The sequence below is a fragment of the Lissotriton vulgaris genome, chromosome 2_2, assembly GCF_964263255.1.
Source record: "Lissotriton vulgaris chromosome 2_2, aLisVul1.2, whole genome shotgun sequence".
In the NCBI taxonomy this organism is placed as follows: domain Eukaryota; kingdom Metazoa; phylum Chordata; class Amphibia; order Caudata; family Salamandridae; genus Lissotriton; species Lissotriton vulgaris.
The window spans coordinates 178528893-178550744 of NC_141688.1; the positions used below are offsets into that span (position 1 = coordinate 178528893).

At 43.9% G+C, this 21852-nt stretch overlaps 1 protein-coding gene across 2 annotated transcripts in view; it reads right to left on the bottom strand.

Annotated features, from left to right (window-relative positions):
• GAS2 (growth arrest specific 2) overlaps window positions 1-21852 on the bottom strand; it is a 779771-nt gene that overhangs the window by 661499 nt on the left and 96420 nt on the right. The window contains exon 1 of one of the 2 annotated variants that reach the window (XM_086959886.1): window positions 20104-20345. The exons of the other annotated variant lie outside the window; for it this stretch is intronic. The gene's annotated coding sequence lies outside the window, so the exon portion shown is untranslated. Of the gene's footprint in view, window positions 1-20103; window positions 20346-21852 lie in introns of those variants that run through there. 2 annotated transcript variants of the gene reach the window in all.

The following is a 21852-nucleotide window of genomic DNA, read 5'->3' on the forward strand; positions in this document are numbered from 1 at the left end:
GGTACAGTGGTGTAGGCGTATTTTAGAAGCACCAGTTGAGTACTTTTATCCCTTGTTATTTATGTATGTATTTATATATGGTTTAGAAACCATACAATGCCTTACTGTATTATTTTATAATATTGTTCTCGCTGCACGCATTATACTTTGCAGTCTGCATTAAGATTGTAGCAATTCACTTTACTTGCATGAGGAAGAAGACTGTTCAATAAAACCTTTTATTGAAAACTCCCGTCTCTCTATTCCTCTGCACCTCTGTAGAAATGAAGCATGCACACTTGTGACTGAGTGAAATACTTCTCTATTGTTTCCATGACTCTAGAGATACTATTCCTATTCTAGGGATACAAAGTTGTCATGTTTATGTGGTTGTCAGAAACTAATCCCTTCTTGTGACCTCAGAGCTAGCTGGCATTCACTATTAAGTTTAATATATTTGATAGAGACCTAGTCGACTGCAGTCCTACGTCTAATCTATAGGATATGTGATTGCAATGTGCAGAGCCTATTAGGAATATAGGAACTACTCTACAATACAGTGTATGAAAAAGAGATGTTTTGACATCCTATTCTTTTCCTTTCTAATGCAAGCCAAGTGTTATATGTGAACCCAGCAGACCTGACAAACAGGTATTTGACAATAAGTATTTGACACTGCGCTGTCAAACAGTTTGACCACAACCCCCACCCTGAATAGTCCATGGAGTTCAGTTCAGCCTATTGGGAGGCATTTCACACCTCTTTGCACACCCAAACCACACTAATCTTTAGCTAGGAGATGTTGAAGAGCCAATGCAAATAAGACTCCAAGACATTAAAAGTCCCACTTTTAAATAACATGCACCCTACCTTGTGGACTACATGGTGGACAGAGGGTGACTTAGTTTGCTGCTGACAGGGAAAGCCACAGGTTTACAACTGCAGCTGGCAGGCTACATGTGTAGGTCTGAAGCCATGTTTTCACTCCCACTGTACTGGATGGCACAATTGTTGTTGCAATCCCCTAGTGGCATTTACCTTTCAGGCCCTGGCTAAACCTTCTACCATATATTATGGACTAACATATTTCTTTTTTCTTTTTTTTCTTTTTAAAGCTTTATTCGGAGCATTTGAAAACATGTCCATAAAAGCACAAATAATACAGACATTTCATACAATTTCATAGAAGAAAACACATAATATAAAAATATAGAATTATCAATTACAGACACTATATATACTATACAGATCTCAAAGAAATACCACATATTACAAAATATCCAGAGGGGATGGAATAAATATTTAAAAATGTACATGTATTTTAAAAACACATTCTTTTCCTGGCGCTAATCGCTTTAAGCAAAAAAGATGCAGTAAAAAAGCAAATGTCCGGATGGTTCAGATTAAAAATCAATTTCATAGCCTCCGTAATGTTTCTCACTCCAAATCGAATGAATAATGGCTTCAAGTAGAATTTCCGTAACTCAATGTACAAATCCCATGTTAACAAAAAGTGCTTAGTGCTTTGTTCAGTTTTATTGTCACATTTACAGGGACCAACAGGGCGCATTTTAATGTTAGGACACGCAACCAGATGATGTGCTATACCCATCCTCATTCTAGTTAGTACAAACTGGTGCGAGGTTCTTGTCACCTGTGATAGATATGGACTAAAACCAGTAAATTCATTCATGCTATTGTATAGTACACAAGTAGTTGACTTAGAATCCTCTAAGAGATGCCTTTCATTACAATGATTTAAAAAGATTGTTTTCACATTAGATTTGGGGATTTCCGAGAGCCTATAGGGATCCATTAACACATTGATCCCGAATAATTTTTGTACACAATCAATAGTATATTTGATCCAGGGGATCTTCAAGTGTTGGTCCAGTAAAAGGCAGTCCTTAATAATTGCTCTATTCAATGAGGTACCATCACTGAGCCAGATAGAGCGCCACAGTAGTATGGGCCTTAGCATGATCAGATCGTTTAGCGCTTGGATCCCTGTTTCGTTGTGAACCAAGGAATTGGAAGTAGACTTGGGTAAACATAAGAGCTTTTTCAGGAAAAGGTTCTCCTCTACCTGAAGGCTCTTGGCAGATGACACACCCCAAACTCCTGCCCCACAGAGGGCAGCAGAGAGACATTTTGCTTGGTAAATATTTAACATGTCTTTAATTCGTCTATTCCCCAGTTTCTTGGCAAACAGAAAGACCCCATTGGCGCTCCTAATCATCTTAGTTCTGACCACCTTATGTTCAGTGGCCCAACTCCCATTATTAGAAAAGGTAATTCCCAAATAACAAAAGTTATCAACTTTTTTCACTGGTTCACCATCAATAACGTAGTGGGTTTTACCTCTTCTTTTACCTTTTCCAGAACCGCATTCCATTACATAAGTCTTAGCCTTATTAATCACCAGTTTCCTATTCTTAATGAAGGATACAAAACAATCCATTAAACGTTGGAGACCCAAGGGTGTCCTAGACAGTAGCACTGCGTCATCCGCATAGAGTAATACAGGTATGTTAAAGTTATTAACTCTAGGGGCATCTGCAGCGACTGCCTGCAGGGCAGATTCGACCTCATTAATAAAAAGGGTAAAAAGCAGGGGTGCTAGAACGCACCCCTGTCTGATACCCCTTCCTATCCCAAACTTTGTAGTACATTCCCCGTTGGGTCCATAGCGGACGCTGGTGCTAAGTTTTTCATACAGTCGGGCTAAGAAATAAATAATTCCTTCAGGGGCGCCCATTTCCAGTAATTTGGCCCATAATATCGCGTGGTCTACTAGATCAAAGGCACTACTAAGGTCAGCGAAACAGAGGTAAAGCGACCCTTTTTTCGCCTGGGTGTATTTTCCCATTAAAAGCTCTAAATTCAGACACTGTTCTATAGTACCACGGCCTTTCCTAAAGACAAACTGACAGTTACTTAGTATCTCGTTTGATTCTGCCCACTCTTCTAATCTTACAAGGAGGACCCTACTCATAATTTTAACTGATGAATCCAATAAGGATATGGGTCTGTAATTTTTCGCATCCCCCCGAACTCCTTTCTTGAAAATAGGGATGATTATTGACTCTTCCCAGGTAGACGGTATATTACAGCAAATAGCTGTGTTAAAGATTTTGGTAAGCAGTGGGCCCCAAATATCTGGCGCGGTCTTGTACACGTCTATGGGAACGCCATCTGGCCCCTGGGCCTTACCTCCTTTACTAGCTCTTATACTAGCCATAGTCTCACTGATGGTAATATCTAAGGCTAGGACGGGCCATCTATCACCATTGGTATCTGTTAAATTACTAGAGTCAAAGATGTTAGAAAAGTGCTGGATCCACGAATCCATGCTCACGTTAGAAGTGAGTTCTGGGACCTTGTCATCTTTTAGGAATGGGCTATTCACCGTGGATCAGGACAGGGTACAATTATTCGTGTCTGCTGCTTGGGTGAGATTATCCCAGGCTTCTTGCTGTAATTCAGCTTTTCTACGTTTGAGGGTCATGTTATATCCCTGTCTAAGTTGGACCACCAAAACTTTGTCCCTTGGTTTAGCTGCAAGGGCCTCTTTAAGTTCCTTCCGGGCATTGGAACAAGCATAATCAAACCAACCCCTTGGGCACCTTGCTTTGGACCCGGCCTCTTTAGTAAACTTTTTGTTGATGATGGAATTAATACTGTTAAAGTGATCAATACTGTCAGACGAGGTGTCTTCCTGCTCTAAAATTGCCGTGATATCCATCAGACAACTAGAGATAATGGAATCTGATATTATAGCAGCTTTTTCTCCTTTCCACCTCAGTCTATAACCATTCTGTCTATGGGGTTCAATATTATTGATAATACCTTGTTCACAGACATGATTTTTTTCCCAGAAGGTTAATTCAGTGGTCAAACAGTTATGGTCACTCAACATAATATCTATCACCTTGGGCATCGGGCATAGCGGGGCAATAGTTGATGCCATGCATATAAAATCAATATCGGTATTAGCGCCCCTTCCTTTAAAAGTTGGAATGTTTACACCCATGTCATTTTTAGCATTGTCCATGATTTCCAAGTCATAATGAATCATAAAATTATTCAAAGTTTCCCCGTAGGTGTGATGGGGAAAATGGACTTCAGCTTCCCCCTGTCGGTTATACACACCACAAACCTTCTGGGTGGATAATGGGTTACATTAAAATCCCCCACAAAAATAAATTCAAATGCACTATTAAAATTCCTCACGAAATTATTCACTGCTGTATCTAATTCATTAATTGCTATATGTCTAGTGTTGTCAAAAACATTGTTATAGAAATTTATCAATAGAATGTTTCTGCCAGATTCTTGTGTAAGCCATAAGATTTGCGAATGCGCCCCCACATTAACAAATTTTTTCACAAAGATGGGTAGTTTGACAGAAATTAACACCAACAGACCGCCTTTAGCTCTACCATGAGTTGAGGGCGATGCTGGGAGCTCATAGGACACATACCCTTCAATGCCTTTGAATTTTTTACTCCAGGTTTCCTGAAAACACAGGATGTCAAACAAATACACAAAATCATTCCAGCCTAAGGCATCCTCCTTGGCCATAATTCCCGCAATGTTCCAGCTAGCAATGTGACAGGTTATCTTCTCTCTTTCTTTGCTAGCATTTGGCAGTTCAACACTAGATATGGGCATGTTATTCTCTATATTAAAAAGCTCTATGTTAGGTATAAAGTTTAGGATATCTCCCCCAGTCAACGTACAGTTCAAACATACATTACCCGTTTCTTCAGTTAACAAAACGACTTCTTCATTGGGAGTACTAAACCCTAGATCCCTAAGAGGTTCAATCTCATGTCAATCGTTCTGGTCTAGGTGACTCAGAGACTGAAACCTGTTCTGAGTAGGCACCTGGTAAACCATTCCATTATTATACAAAGGGGTGTTACCAAATGGTACAAATGGGTTGGGGGTATGCATTAAGGGAACATTCCCCCCGAACATAGGGTTCCCCATATGCAGCGGTGGGGTGAATGGACCACTTTGTGGGCCAAAAAAGAAGTTAGGTATCAATGGTTTATTTACCATAGGTGGGTAGGTAGGGTTATTCGGAGCCCTCTCCTTACAGTTTGACGGAGGTTGCCCACCAAGGTGGTTATAAAAGTAGCCCAATGGTCTAGCAATTACTTCAGTCTCCGACTGTGTAATTGCGGCCGCTCTAAGCAAAACCGTTGCCACATGTTGTGGGTGCTTAAAGTTTATTATCAAACAATCCCCCCCGCTGGTTTTTTTGGTGTTACCTATCCAGTTGACTCTTCTGATAGAGATAATTTGGTCAGAATAGCCAACTGGATAGCCACAATGACGGTTTAGCCAGGAAATGGTTTTATTTCTCAAAGAATCAGGTGTCTCATATTCACTTGGGGGCTGAGTGGGAATGGGGACGTTAGTTAAAACCACCACGTAAGGTACACAGTCGGGTGGTAGATCAACAGGGCATCTACAAATCCTAGTGGGCACCCCATTGGATCCTCCCGACGTATCAGTTGGAACTTGCACCACAGGTGCTGATACTTGCATGGGGGCTGATAGTTTAACACCCGGCAAAGTACTTGTAACCCCATTGTTGGATTGGTTTGAGGATCTTCCTACCTCCTGGGTCGATGTGGGTAGTGGTTTCTGTGGTTTCGGTTGTTCTTTAGAGGAGTGTTTCCTAGTGATAGTGGGAGGTTCACTAGTATAGGCTTGTGGCTGCTCCTTATCCCTAGTGGGAGCAGTAACAGGACAGGTTGACTTTTTAATGTCGGCTAAAGACTTTTCTAAGTTGTCTGCATGCTTACCCACCAAGCCCCTCAACCTGGCTACTTCCTCCTGGAGATCTCCTATCTTAGTGAGCAGTGGCTCTACCACCATACTAAGTTTACTGAGAATAGTACTCGTTAGTGAGTCAATTTGGTCAGGCTTCAAGGAAACATATTTATCTAGATTCGGGGTTACTAAATCATCGGTATGTTCCGGTTGGGTCGTATCTTTTTTTCTTCTTGAGATATGACTACCTCGCTTGGGGATTGGTTTTCTACAAGCTCGCATAAATTTGGAAGCCCTCCCAGATTGCTGAGGTGTCCCCCCAACATTATCACCTTGGTCATCTTCCCCCATTATTGACTTGTCTAAGGCCTTAGTCGCTTCGACATTTATGCTAATAATGCTATTATCAAGTTCTACAGGAGCGTCCAACTCATTAGCAATATTATCAGAGTTTACATGATTATTTGCATCGATGGACAAAGTCAAAGGAGGGTCTGCAATAGTACTTTTTCCTAGTGACTTCCTCCTGTCGCTGTTGATTTTAGACACCCCTTTCAGTAAGTAATTATCCGGCAATGTACTTTGGACTGACATTTCTGGGTTTGCTTTGACAGTATCCGGTAAACTTTAGGATTAAAAACAAGGGGAAACAAATGGCTTTTCCACAAAATGTCCTTCAATGGTACTCACAGTTCGAGCCAAGGGGAGTGGCCCTGCCCGGCCTCTTCTGGCCCCTGACGGCCACAGACGGCCCCGCCCTTGTCCCGGGCTTCTCCCAGTCGCTCCCGCGCGCGACTCGCGGGGCAAGAGGGGGTGTCAGCCTTTAACTGGCGCCTCCGGGCGCTCTTTATGCGTCACGGGCGCGCTGTAGGCAGAGGGCGTGCTGGGGATTGTGGTCCGGTCTCGGGGATGCCTCCCGGCGTGTGCTCGTCCCGCCGTTTCCCTCACGGCAAAGCCCGATGGCCACTGAAAGCAGGTAAGCCTCTGGTGTTCCCCCACTGGGCTCCCGGAGGGTCAGCCTTTAACTGGCGCCTCCGGGCGCTCTTTACGCGTCACGGGCGCGCTGTAGGCAGAGGGCGTGCTGGGGATTGTGGTCCGGTCTCGGGGACGCCTCCCGGCGTGTGCTCGTCCCGCCGTTTCCCTCACGGCAAAGCCCGATGGCCACTGAAAGCAGGTAAGCCTCTGGTGTTCTGGTATTTAAATCATAGGTAAGTGCACCATATCAATCACGAATATGCCAATTGCACCATGTTTTAAAGAGAGCACAGGTGCTTTACTACTGGTTAGTTCGGGTAAAGTGCACATTGTTCTAAAGGCAACAAAATATCAGGCAGATTTCTGACACAGGCCTCCCCCAGTCGAGAGTTTGGTAGACTAAACAATCCCTTGATGGAATTCCCTGCCCAGGTGATAAAAAGATGGTCAAGCCACTGCCTCTGTAGCCCTTTTCTGTTTTATGCTGCTCTGAACCTCCCTGCACCTCTCTGTTCAAAGCCTTCCCTAGCCACTGACCCCTCCATGGGGAACCGTTCTCCTCTATGGACCTAAGCAAGGATAGGACTAACCCTACCTTCCTCACAGATGCATAAAACAGCTGAGAGGTCTTTTAGTTTTCCAGAATTACTGGGCGCGCTTCCTAGGTGGCCGCAAGGTAATATATTAATCGGTAGTCAGTTTAGGCAATGAGGCGAGCGGTAATACCTCTGGTGGACCGCTCCAATGGGGACCAGCAAGCTGATCCGCAACAACAGAAAAAACAGCTATGCCCCTGCACTATAAACATTTGGTGAGTAAATAGTAATAGTGTAAGTTTTTTAGGAAAATAAATAAGGCAATAGGATAATTCTAAACATTTAGTGAATCTCCGAGAATGGGTATTTGTGCATGGAGATACATAGGTAGAGAAACAGTCTGTTCTTGGTGTAGTCACTTCTGTTCATTGTTCCATTTCCAAAAGCCAACACGTGTTTCATCGCAGGGAACAAACTGCGAATCTTCAGGGCTTGTTTGAAAAAAACTTTAGGGACTGATTACAATCCATGTGGATGTCTAATCCTCTATCACTTCTATGGTGATGAAAATTAAAGGAGATGGCCGGTCAGTGTGCAGACTCTGTTCAGTGTCCTCGCAGGAAAACGTTATGCAAACGCCCAGTCCGGGCGTTACGTGGAATCCTAATTCGGATCTCCAGAGTATTAGGTTGGGCTGTACGAAATCTCGTTAATCCCCGTGTGAAGAGGCAACCGGGAGGAGAATTACGTATGTGGATGGGCGGGTGCGCCGTTTTGTCCACGTAGGCAGTTTACCTAGTCGTTTTAGATCTCCCTCTCTTAGGTTCCCGGCGCCGTGTATCAGGTACGGACCTGATACACGTGATTGATAATTATCGCTATTGCTTGGTTAGTTGGAAAAAAATATCGCCGAGCACTGAGGATTTTTACCGCTGAGATACCTTGATATTATCAAGGTTTATCTCAAAAGCGGTAAAAATCCTGCGAAATGCATGAATATCGCTGAAAAATCAGCGATATTCATGCATTATCGTGACAATGCTCTTAGCCATGTTATCCACCTTCCATTGGATAACATGGCTAAGAACTGCTTTTAGCAGGCGTTAGCTTTTGGAGATATACGCGCTTAGCGCGAATATTTCCAAAAGTTGTTAATAGGAGTTAGAGATGTTAGCGACTGTTTTCAGTCGCTAACATCTTGGCACACCCACTTTGCATGTAATTAGCGATAATTATCGCTGACATGCAAAGTGGGCCCCTAAATACCCGCTATCGCCTACAAGCTGTCGCTAACTGGTGTTAGCGACAGCTTGGTAATAGGGCGATTAAATTATCGCCGCATTAGCGGGAAAAAGTCCCGCTAATGCGGCGATAATGCCCTTGGTAATATGCCCCACAGTCTATTGTTGTTGAGCTTCCACGCCCGATATAGGTAGCTGCTGGGCCTGTATCCACATTAATGTTTACCTTTTCTAAGACATTGACCAGATCTCGTGTGGCTAGATAGTTCAATAGTTCTTCCCCTCTTTTGCAAGGAGGGGTTCGAAGGTCAATATGAGCATTGAAATCACCGCCCACACAAATACCATCAAGTTTACTGTACTTTTCCCCGTCCACAATTCCATCAATAAAATCAAACAACCTTATAAAATTTCTATTGGGATGTGTCGTGAAATCGTTATAATAAAAATAATTAAACATACCCTTATCCTATTGGTATGAATCAGGGCCTGCAAGTTCATGTCATCGGTCCTCAGGGATTCAGTTTTAACATCTGATGTTATCTTAACCCAGGTTGAAAGGCCCCCACTCGGCTGACCCATGGTTGAGGCAACAGCAACTTGGTAATGACAACTATAGCCCTCAAGAAGCAGGGTAGAAGTACACCAGGTTTCTTAGAACATTAAAATCTCGTAATTGGTAATCCAGTCTATCCATTCCCTGGATATCATTTTTGTCTTTAGGCCAGCAATATTCCAACTCAGAAGTGTTACGGACTCAGTCAATATAGGGCTGGAAGTGGCATAGGTCGATATTTTCTGGTCAGAGAGTGGTATAGGTGGCTCAGAGTTTGCAAATGGCACACTGTAAAAGGCCATTCCCTTCTCTGCACTCACCAGATGAAGTCAGTCGACTCCCTCCATGCCTGATAAAGCCGCATATCGGTTATAGACAGGGATGAGGGAGTCAGCCTGGTGACCAAAGGGAGGCCTTTGATTGATTACAGGTGCCATTAGGTATCTGGGGTAGAAGTAAGTTAATTCACGGGCTGTGATAACTTTACTGCGATTCTCTGGTGGCCAACTTAAGATATATCTGACAGCTCCGGGGTCTCTGAAAATAATTACAATAATGCCCCTCTTTATATCCTTGGCTCTATGCCCTAACCAAGATAGGCGCCTAACATGTAACACTTCTCCATTTATATATGGTGGGAGAGGTCGATTTTGTCTAAGCCAGAATATGACCTTGTTTTTTAACTGGTGATGATCTTCTCTCTTGCCTTCTTCTAATACTGGGACTCCTGTGAGGACAACAGCTAGTGGAACCGCCTCAGGTGGAAGTTCTACTTTATATTTCTTGGGTTGCGTTGCCTTGGTAGGTTTTTCAATGACTGTAGTGTTTTGGATATTTCCTGGGACTATTGGTTTCCCTACTGATTGGGCTTTTTTATCCCGAATGTCAACATTCTGAGTAGGTTTTTTGGGGGGCACTGGCTATGGGGCTTTCTGATTTATTTTCCTATCACTTGTTTGCCCATTATGAGCAACCAATTTTGCGGGAGGTAATGGTGGCGACTTTTGTTGTTCCTTTAGTAACCCTTTATTAGCCTCGATAGCTTGTTCCAAACTCTCCAACTTAGATGTTATTTTCTTCAGTCTCTCTGTTAATGGTAATATGAGAGCTCTGAGTAGATGTTCAATATTGCCCATTAGGTTGTTATTACATGTTTTTACTATAGGCTGATGTGGTAGAGTGTTTGTAACAGGGAGTGTGGGTACATCCAAATGTGGGCTCTTCAATTAACCAAAATTGATCTTCGTAGGCTTACTACTGTATGGCCCACTTATCCTTTTTCTCCTTTTTTTGGGAGGGGGGTCATGTGATCGAGGGCATTTGGTTTTTTTGTTATTGTTTCCCTGCACGGTTTCCACTATTGTTACTTGTGTATCAGCTAACACTACCACATCTTCTGTAGAATTAGAGAAAGTTGCGGATACGTTTATTCGTTGTCCACTGTTTGTGGGGGTTGAAGAGGTTATATTTTGGAAGAGTAAAGGAATACAATCATCATTAGATGCCTCTAATCCCTCACGCTGGGTATGGTTCATAACATAAGGTGAAGTAGCTAGCTGTAATGGGCCTAATGAGGATCTTTTACTTTTAATAAGTTCAAGGGATCTTCGGCGCTCAGCGCCACGCTCAGCAAGAACTAATTCCCTGTCCACACCCGATGTAGCCCTAATGAAAAATTCGTCCAGAGTTCCCCTATGGGTACCTCCTGCGATTGCAGTTATGCCCCTTGAGGACATCGTGTCTGCTGGGCCAATTGGGCTGTGCTATACCACAATAGTGAAAGTATATCGATATTTACCAAGGCACAGCTCACAATATACCAAGTGAAATAAAATCTCACTATGTAGTAGACACTATGGGGCGGCCAAATATGAGCAAACAAGTAAAGGACGGGAGGGGTGGCCCAGTCCAGTCTCCTCAGGCCTCTGAGGGCCTAAGAGGGCCCGCTCTTTGCCCGGGCTTCTCCAGGCGCGTCTCGCGCGCCTCCTCGTGGACGAGGACGAGTTTTATGCGCCTCCTGGCGCTGGAAAGTGAGGGGGGCGGTGTCCTGGGGTCGAGGCTGCTGGGAGTATTAGTTCCTACCTGACCAGCGGAGCCAAGCCCGGCCAGTCAGGGAGTGCAGGACAATGCAGCGGAGCCAAGCCCGGCCACCACACACAAACAGGAATCCGTGAAGATGCCTCAGCGGAGCAAGATAGGCTCGGCCGGCGTGCAGAACCCTTCAAAAATTGCCACCTGGTCCTCGGCAGCAGGCACAGTTGTATGAGCCTCCTGGCGCTGGAAAGTGAGGGGGCGGTGTCCTGGCGTCGAGGCTGCTGGGAGTAGTAGTTCCTACCTGACTGGCGGAGCCAAGCCCGGCCAGTCAGGGCGTGCAGGACAACGCAGCGGAGCCAAGCACGGCCACCACACACGAACAGGAATCTGTGAAGACGCCTCAGCGGAGCAAGGTAGGCTCGGCCGGCGTACAGAACCCTTCAAAAATTGCCACCTGGTCCTCGGCAGCAGGCACAATTTTATGTGCCTCCTGGCGCTGGAAAGTGAGGGAGGCGGTGTCCTGGCGTCTAAGCTGTTGGGAGTCAAGCCCGGCCAGTAAGGGCGTGCAGGACAACGCAGCGGAGCCAAGCCCGGCCACCACACACGAACAGGAATCCGTGAAGATGCCTCAGCGGAGCAAGGTAGGCTCGGCCGGCGTGCAGAACCCTTCAAAAATTGCCACTAGAGTAAATCTTGTGGTGCTCTTCTCTCTGAGCAGGTAACTACTGACCCTGTGGTCCTCCCACTGTAGATGGCATCCACCTCCCATCCCTATTTTGTGTCTGGGTCTCACTAAATTTTGTTTAGGGAAAGTAGTTTCAGAAAGCTGTGTTTTGGGGATATCCCAGCAGCCGTCCTTCCAGCTCTTTTCTCACTGGTGGGAGCTCACTGCTAAGGATGCAGTCAATGGGCATTTGAAGACTTACAATGCCCCTTCTCCAGGTTAGTACCCTCACCCTTTCCGAAGATACCATTGCCGTAGGGCAGATTTAATTCTGTGTTACCCTATAGACCTGTCCTGGAATTTACTGTTCTGGAAAAAGCAGCCTTTCCATCACCATGGTCTCACTGTCTTAGGTATACCACAGAGCACTGACAGGGAATCCATTCACTACAGGCTCATGGAATTGATTTCTACCACCCTCTGGGATGATGTTTACATACTTTTTCCACCTCCCGGCTAAGGGATACTAGGGCATGTTCTACCTTCTGTTGCAGGGAATAATCTTACCCCTAGAGCTGCACTGGTCACCTTCGTGGGCCACCCAACTGTGGATGACTTCTGGTACATACAGTGTCCCACCTCTTCTGTCCTATCTGTAGACAGTGATAACACTGAGCCTGGTGAGATTGCACCATAAGCTTCTTCTGCTCAGAAGTGGCATGGAAATCTTTCCCTTCCAAACACTTTTAGGGTCCCTTGGGGAACTTCACTGTATTATCCTGGTCTCCTCCTTATCTCTGCAGATGGTAACATGAATATCCCTTATTTTGGTCATTTTGGGGTACCTTTTCGGACGCTCTGGTGCTGTTCCAGAGACCTGCTTCCTGCCCAAGATCTCTGGGTACAGTGAGCCTGAAATCTATCAGTCACTGATGTAGCTCTGTAAACTAATTACTAAAGATATGCACATGCATAACCAAACTATACAGCCCATTATAGCACTGGACCTTATTGCTCTTCACCCAAAGATCCAGTGACTTGGGACATGAATCCACAAAACACACCAAGGTGTATTTGCTTCAGGCTATTTCTGAACTTTATATGACACTATTCTGGGGTTAAACCAAATTTGTGGATGAGGGCCTTCTTCATTGTGTGACATGTAACTTAGTTGGTTGGGTCTCGGGTGAATAGGATATCCCTCCCAGATATGGGCATGGGATGTCACACCCTACTCAAACCCCTCTCCTCTGGAACTCTCTGCATCTGTAAGGCCACCTCATAAGGTGCAAGTACCCAAAACTGATTTAGAAAATTAGACTACAATTTAATCAAAATATGACATCAATCCAATAATTGAAACCTGAGATATGATTCATTTCTCAGTTTTAAGTAGAAATTGTACCAAAAATGCAGAAAGTGCCAAAGATAGACAGGACATAAGCACAATTTGAAGTGGACTGTGATGGAGAATGGGTCAAATACACATGGTTCATCCTGGCCATAGCTTTTACCTTCTGACTTAGTCTTCTTGTTCCCGATCCACCATAGGAGTATACTTCTAAAAACCACCAGGACTTCAGGGATACAGTGATAGACTTACAGGGCATCATATAGAGGACACAGCAGGGGCTAGCCAAGGTTAAGTGGACATTGGTCTGCTTGGTTCTTCCAGTAATAGGCCTCTTACAGCTTGTTGTCTAACTGTTTCCAAACAGGAGATTAGCCAACTGGCCCTTGAGGTCCACTCTTTTGTCCTGGGTACAAAAGGGAGCAGGTCCAGTTCTTCGGGGATCCTCTTAGGTCACAGATGGTAGGTCCAGTCCTTCTGATCGTCTGCAGGTCCAAAGATGGTTCTGAAGTGGGTGCCTGGAGGTGCCACATGCATTCCTGGAACCAGCTTGGGGTGGGGAGGGGTGACTTTTGAGCATGCTCTAACCAATAGCACCCTGCACATGTATTGTTCTATCTGCAAATATGTGGATTCATGTCAATATTTGTGTGCAGGCCTGCAAGTGTAGTATCTTCCAACATCTAACACTAAGAATCCAGTTTGGAAAAGGTATCTAACCAGGATACATGTCAATATGCGCAAGAAAGGTGTGGTTTCTGTTTACACTACCCACTTTGCACAAGGAAGGTGTGGGTCTCTGTGTGTCCTACCCACTTTGGGCATTTTTAAGATGGTGAAAGTCTTCGGCCACAATCAACTTGAGCTCTGAGGCCTGGGGAGCAGTGTCTTCCAACATCTAACACTAAAATCCAGTTTGGAACAGGTACTGTACCCACAGCAAGCCCAAAGGCAGACATCTGGTTGGAAAAAGGCAGAGTCCACCAGCAATCAGACAGTGAATAAACATGAATTCTCTTATCATCCTGTTCTTTCCCTTTCAAGAGTGCCCCAAGTAGTATACGTGAACCTAGAGACAGAAGTCTGGAAGGACAAATGTAGGGTCCTTCAGCAACCAGTCAGGGGATACACAAGATTTGTTTTGTCATCCTGTTCTTTCCCTTTCAAGTGTGCCCCAAGTGTTATATGTGAACCCAGCAGATTATTCGGGCAGGATTTTACCCTGCAGGTTCAAAAGGATGCCCACAATGCCACCCTTCATATTCTGTGGGATTCAGAGCAGTCAAATCTGCCCATTGAGGGCAGCCTATTGTTAGCTCCTGGAAGGTCTTTCACGTCTCTTTTTACACCTATTCATGGCTAATCCTTTACTGGGAGAAGCTGGAGAGTGAATGCAAATTAGCCTTCAAGAACTTCAAGCAGGCAAAATGTATCTTGTTGAAAGTTATTTTTCCTTACTATTTATTAAAAGAGCAACTTCACCAATCAATTTGATATTTCATAACTAATAAAAACAGTTGTTAAATTATTTTTAGCTGCTCCAATTCACAAGAGTCAATATTCGTTTTTTTTTCATCTGGACTCTGCTTTGTTAAATAAGACAGCTACAGTAAAAATAACTTTATGTGCCTTGTCACTTTAGCTACTTGATATAATTAATTTTCTACATGTTCCACTTTTAAATACGATGAAACGTGGGTTAATATGTGTACATAGGGTTGACTTATTATTGTTTAAAAGAGATGTTTTCCTCTGTTATAAAGGATTGTTTAAAACTGCAACAATCAGGTAACAATTGTCGGCCTGAATACCCTATAGTGGATGCCTCAGTAGATGCAACAGTCCACTTGTGGCATTTAACCTTTAGGCCCTGATTACACCTTGTATCATAAACTTGAGACTTACTAATACATTAAATACATCAATTAGGAATATGCCAACTGCTGTTTAGTGAGGGTAAATTAGACAGAGTTCTAAAGCCAGCAAAAAAGAAGAGGTTCCCGCAAAAGGCAAAACATCTATGATGATCAGGCCAAAAGGGCAGATTTCCTGCAATTATACACTGCCACACACAATTTTCTGGTTGCACAACCTAATCTCCACATATAACAACTGCACAAAGCCAAGTTTTTTAATGCATTATTTACTGGGAAGATAACTCCAAAAGTTGACTTTTGTATGTTGCTTGCAGTCAGAGACCCACACCTTTCTTGCTCATATTAATGGACACACACATATGCAGACAGAGCAATACATCTGCAGACACTCGCACAAATACACATAAAGCAACACATCTATGGCGACCTGGACACATCACCAGAACTACACGCACCCATGTGTAAATGATGAATAGTTGTAAAGCCATCACATCCCATAAAACAACAGATCTACAAGCACCTGTGTGAACAGATCTAGAAGTGCACATGCATACAGTCCACCAAGCCTACATTCACTTATGCACACAGACAATCAGAAATTAAGTTGTAACAGCACACACAGCAATATATTCAGTGATACCTATGCGCACAGACGAACACGCAAAGGCTCACACACAAAAGTACACACATTTTGTACCCAGCAATCAGACAAAAAACACACAGAAATACCCAGTAAAAAAGGATTAAGATGGGCAGATAGTTGGATGCCTGATTGGTGCAGGGGAGTCTTGAGCCTAATGTTATGTTATGTTATGTTATGTTATGTTATGTTATGTTATGTTATGTTATGTTATGTTATGTTATGTTATGTTATGTTATGTTATGTCATAATGACTTATAAAGTGCACACATACCAAGGGATGTCTCAGTGCTGGCTGCTCCTGAGACAAGACAAAATCCTACTTGTTAAAACAAAGCCTAATTATTAAAAAGCCAGGTTTATAATTGTTTCCTGAACGCCAATAGGGTAGGAAGGGCTCTAATCTGAGAAGGAAGAGAGTTCCATAACATAGCAGTGGCAACCACAAAGCTTCTGTCACCCCTTTTAGTTCTATACTTTCTGGGGACAGCAAGCAGGTTTGTGCCAGAAGAGCGCAGGTGAATAAATCTTCAATGAGTTGTTCAGCAACTCTGGCCCTATGTTGTGGATCACTTTATAGGAAATGCACAACACCTTGAATGTTATTCTGCTTCTAATTGGCAACCAATGTAATTGTCTGATGACCTTAGAAACAGAATTCAATGTAGGTGTGCCAGAAAGCATCCCAGCAGCTGCGTTCTGTACCAGCTGTGGCTTATTTAAAACAGTTTCCTGAGTATTGATCAGTAAACTGTTGCAATAATCCACTTTGGACATTACCAAGGTAGATATAATCATTCTCCTAGCTTCGACTGGGATGAAAGGGAACAGTTTATTTGCCATTCTTAGAGTATAAAAACAAGAGGACACCACGGAGTTTACATGACATTTTTAGGACAGCTTGTCGCCTAAAACGACCCCATGATTTTTGGCCTCAGGTACTGTGTCAGGGGGCGGCCCCGGTTCATCTGGCCACCATTGGGTGGACCAGAAAGAGGATAGATTTCCAAAGACAATTACCTCAGTCTTGAAAGAATTCAGTTTGAGGAAATGTCTGGACATCCAAGTGCTGATAGACAGCATGCCATCGTGAAAATTAACCGAGACGTTTTCACCGTTCATATCAATAGAGAGAGCAAATTGTGTATTGTCTGCCTAAGATGTAAGCGTTAGGCCAAAAGATTTAACTACCCATGCCAGATCGGTGACATGAATGTTAAAAAGTGTGGGGCTGATGGAGGAGCCCTGTGGTACTCCACGAGGAAGTGAAAATATTTGTCAGTCAAAGTCACCCAGTTTTACTGATTGTGCCCGGTTAGGCAAAAAGGTTGTAAACAAATATTTGGCCTTGTTAGTCATGCCCAGAGAGGAGATACGGTTAATCAGGAGCTTGTGATCAACTGTGTCAAAGGCTGCTGATAAATCTAGTAAAACTAGCGCAGCTGCACCTACTCTGTCTAAAGCAAATCTTAATATTAAACAATTCCGAGAAGGAAGCCATGTGTGAGGTGGCACGCTGCAGTTTCCATGCTTAATTTGAACTTGCCATCTTTGCAGTGAGCGACTGTATTTCACAAATACTATTACCTCTGCATGCTCTTCGTATGATTGGCATTTTGGAATATTTACTCATATGCAAAACAACCGTCCTCTTTGGGAATGAAAATATGTGACATTAAAGGTTGTTATATCAATCTGTGGGCACCGCATGCATTCAGTGCTGGGCCTTCTTTTTGCAAATAATTGTATTAAAATTTGGTCTCACATGGGGTGCAATAATTCTGAGCACAAGCTCTCCTTCCCACCTTGCCTGAATCTGTGCTTTCTTTCCTAAATTATATTTCTTTCACTCAGACTCACCACTGCAAACTACAGATGTCCAAAACAGCATTTGGAAAGCCTTGGCTGGTGACCTAGTGGACTAATCTGCTCACTTTAGGAGCCTGTGTTTAACCTCATGGTCCAGGTTCAAGTCCCGGCGGGTCCACTCAGCCATTCATCTTACTGAGATTGATAAAATGAGTACCAATGAGTTGGGTAACAATAAACATCTGTTATTAAGTGCCAAGCTACCTGTTGTGGTGAACATGCACTTTACAAATACCCATGCTATAACCTCCATTCCTTAATCCTGATGTTTGCAGCCTTCTGCATTCAACCGATTTCAAAGTCTGCAATCTTAGAGACCCTCACACTCTTTATGTATCTCCAGAGGTGCTTGGCATTGGGGATTCTGCATGTGCTATCTAAGACTAATCAATAATATCATTATATTACTGACACACTGAACAAATAGACATGTATAAGACTAAATTAAATATAATAAGTTCCACTAGCGCCATTAGCATATCCATTATTCATTTTAAAAACGTGTTAGATGTTGGTTTTCTTTTGGTTGCTGTCTTGCAAGTACTAGTAAAGTTAGGTATCTACACAGCAGTCTGACAGCCCCCACCTAACATATAGAAATGACACAAAAACAAATAGATACATATAATAAGCCCTTATATTAACCTATATATAAGCAATTCTTCCTCGTTTTATCTTGGAAACGTTTTCTTTTTTAGGTCCGGACTTTGAGACGTCTTTTGCTACTTTGCCCTCTATTTTTTCCCGAGGCAAAAACATGTACATGATACATGCATTAAGAGTCATTCGGACACTGGGTTTCATCCATTGGTCTGTTTAAGTGCCATTCACAATTTGTATTTGCCTAACACAGCACATAGCATGGCACAATGGGTCAGCCCCCTTCACACATCGGGTCCCTTCACTCTACCTGGCTGCACAAAGCCTGTGCAAGTTGTTCCCATTTGCATAAAAAATGTACTTTCTCTTCTGTGACACATCTGGCTAAATGTGTGTTTAATTTGTATTACATTAACTTTAAATACTGGCTATTTTATGTTGCCCTGTTCCATGGTGATTTATTTCCTGCCTACTTTTTAGTTGCGGCCACAAAGTGCTTAATTAACAATCTAACACTCTAGCTGCCTGAAATTTGAGTCGTTATGTGTTAATGTATTCTTGTCTCCTTCACAAATAATAACCAAATCCGTGGCACAACTAAAGGATTTGCCAGGCACAAAATATCACTAATCAAACAGCTGCTTCAGTCAAAGTTTTCTTTGTTTTATTTCAAGCATACGGCAGTTAAGCTTAAGTAGCTGTTGTTTTCCTGTCATTTTGTGGCATGTGTTTGAAATAAACAAAATCAATGGCCCACACTCCTCCTCGTCTATGTGCAGGTCAGTGGTTTGAGATCCAGTGGGCCTTAAATGGATATTTTGTGTTACCACTATTGATATATTCATATCACGTACTTGCCTACCAGCATCTATCGCAGTTTGTGGTGGGAGCGTGATCAATAATCACTATTGAAGTGACGTAGCACGCTGGATATGACGTGGTTAGGCAGGCAGGGCAGTCCGGATGCAGGCCTGGCACAGAACAATGGGACACCCCTATCCAGGACGCTGAAGAAGTTTCCTCTTCGTAGAACGATTGTCTCTTTTTGCGTTCCTGAAATCTACCTTCTGAAGATGCGGCCAGCAAAAGAGGGGAGAGGAACGCGTTGAACAATGTCAGCACAGATGTCAGGAAACGTAGGGGCAAAGAGACAAGTGACCCGGCACCCACTGAAAAGCAAAGAAGGTGCCGCGCTGAAGAGCCCTACAATGACAGCTCTCCCGCCAGCGGGCTGTCTTCGAATAAATACGGTATACGTTTTATTTGGTGCGCCTCTCTACAGTCCCCACATGTAAACAGTGTCTGCAACGTTTTGTCACGCGTCTCCCATAGTCCGGGCACATATGGCACACTGGTGCCGGCCCCTTTAAACGGCCCCGCTCATTAAGCTCGCGGAGGAGAAACACAATGAAAACATTGATCAAACCCGAGAAATCTGCAGTCACGCGTCTCTATAAAATGCCGGGCTGCCACTGGAAACGGCGGTCTCTCAAACCATTAACGTTACATTTTCCCTGCCTGGGTATTTTCCAGCCTTCGCCTGCCCATAAAACGCAGCTCCCCAAAGCGCAGTGGGAGTAATAAACAGAAATAAATAACACGCGAGCTGTGATGGCTAAACTCGATTATGATCTGGTCGCTTCGGGTTGGCCGCACTTTCCTCACGTCCAGTGCTGCAGCCATTAGTCACTCTGCAGCGAGAGATTTCTGATGGAACGTTTATTGTCTTTGCCCGCACAAAGCACGTCAAAATAAGAAAATTACAGCTGTTTGTGCAAATACGCGTGCAATAATTTGTGCTAATGTTTTTCCCTGTTGTAAGTTTCAGGCATAAGCAAAGCCACCCACTCTGCCACATTCCTCACAATTTCATGCACAGAGTTGTAAGACGCAGATCACACAGTTGGTCCGGTGTGTACGCCAGGCTCGCGTGCACACGCCTGCCGCGTGACGACTGTGGGGCAGCAGCGTCTCTGACAGCATCGTTCACCTACCCTCGGCTGCGGTAGCTCCTGTCTCTCGCTGCGCCTCGCTCCAGGGTTTCACGCCCACTCCCGGCCGCCTGCAGCCCCCTTCTGCTGGTCCAGCGTCCCTGCCTCTTATCCCGGCCAAGCGGCGGACGCCCTGCCAACCCCAGGCCTCCTTTCTTGATCATTCCAGTTGTTTTTGGAACCTGAGATTTTTGGGGAGAGCCAGGTTTCTCACATTTCATCACTCTGCTCGGACCTAACGGAAGTCGAACTGTTATTTCTTTCCCTTCTGCAGACAGTGCATGCACTCGAGACTGCAGCTTTCCCTTCAGGCGCGCAGATATTATATTACACCCTCCGGGCTGCAGCTTCTAGCCGCGTCCGGGATGCATTTGTAAACAGATGAAACAAAATAAGATAATAGCTTCTAAACCATCATGCATTAGTTTCGTCATTTTAACACAGCTGGCCTTGCTTCGGTGTTTGTCGCTGCAGAAGACATCATGCAACACGTTGGTTCTTAGGGGCGCCATGTGCTAATTATAACGCATCCCCGAGGGAAGAGTAAACAGATGTGCAGCGTACAAGGTTAGCAGATGACTCCATGTCAGCAAAGAACCAATGCTCCAGTCCTGGGCTTCTCTTTAACGAATCCGTGTTTTGGGGCGTGTTAGTTCAAAGGAAATGATTAGAGACCGCAACTTCCAAAACACATTTAGGGCCTCGTTTATGGGAAAGTGGCTAAGGCAGTGTTACAAGACTTCTATAGCTGTAGTGCCCATTGGCGTGAAAGGGCAAAACTGCACTGTATTTATGAAATACAGTGCATTCCTGTCCTTACCCCCTGTGCGCACAATTGGCTGTCTACCATCATCTAATACAGCAAGTAACATTACACCTACAAAAAAACAGGACTATTGGCTTTGTCAATGGTTGTTAGTTGCAAAAGGTAAATAAGTAACATCTACGGCTCTGTTGTATATAATATTGAAAATGCTTCAGTTCTGAAATGATGAAACTATGAAAGACCTACAAGTCTCTTCAAAGTCACATCATAGGCAGTGATTGGTGGTACTGTTGCAGAGGTAATATTTTTTTTCCATCCCAAGGGAGAGGGTGAAAATGGAGAGCCTGACAGGGATCTGTAGCAACACCTGCTTTTTAGAATTGCTGGTGCTGAGCATCAGCAGGACCTGGCCCACTTAAAGCCCTGGGTGTTGCGTGAGAAAACCCACTGCAATGCTCTTGGAACACCTTCCTGGTGTATAGTAGGGTGACACAGTGGTTTGTTCAGCAGCATCAAACTCATGATTTAAGAGGGCACTCATAGCCATGGAGGGTGGCTTCGCCTCCCTCCATAAATCTTTATGAGAGCCCTTTATGCACCTCTTACATGGTGCAAAAGTGACGCAGGGCTCTCATAAATAAGCCAGTTAGTTTTTAAGTGACAGCCCAAGGCTAGAGCCCCACATCCATCGTGACATGACATCAGCTGGCAACCTTAGCACTGTAGACTCTTCCTTTAGCCATGTATGAGTTTGCTGTGTTTACTTGATCACATCATAATTCCATATAGTGTATAGGCCTGGTCAAAATTTAATTAACAGCAGTGTAATCTACATACTTCTGGGAAACTCAGGTTATACTTGTTAAGCAAAGTTCCTGAAATTAAACCAATATGCCATGCCTCATCATTATGAGCTATTCACTGTAAAAGTTTACAGCGAACACACGCGAGCAACATTGTGTGTAGCTTAATTGCACTACTTATTT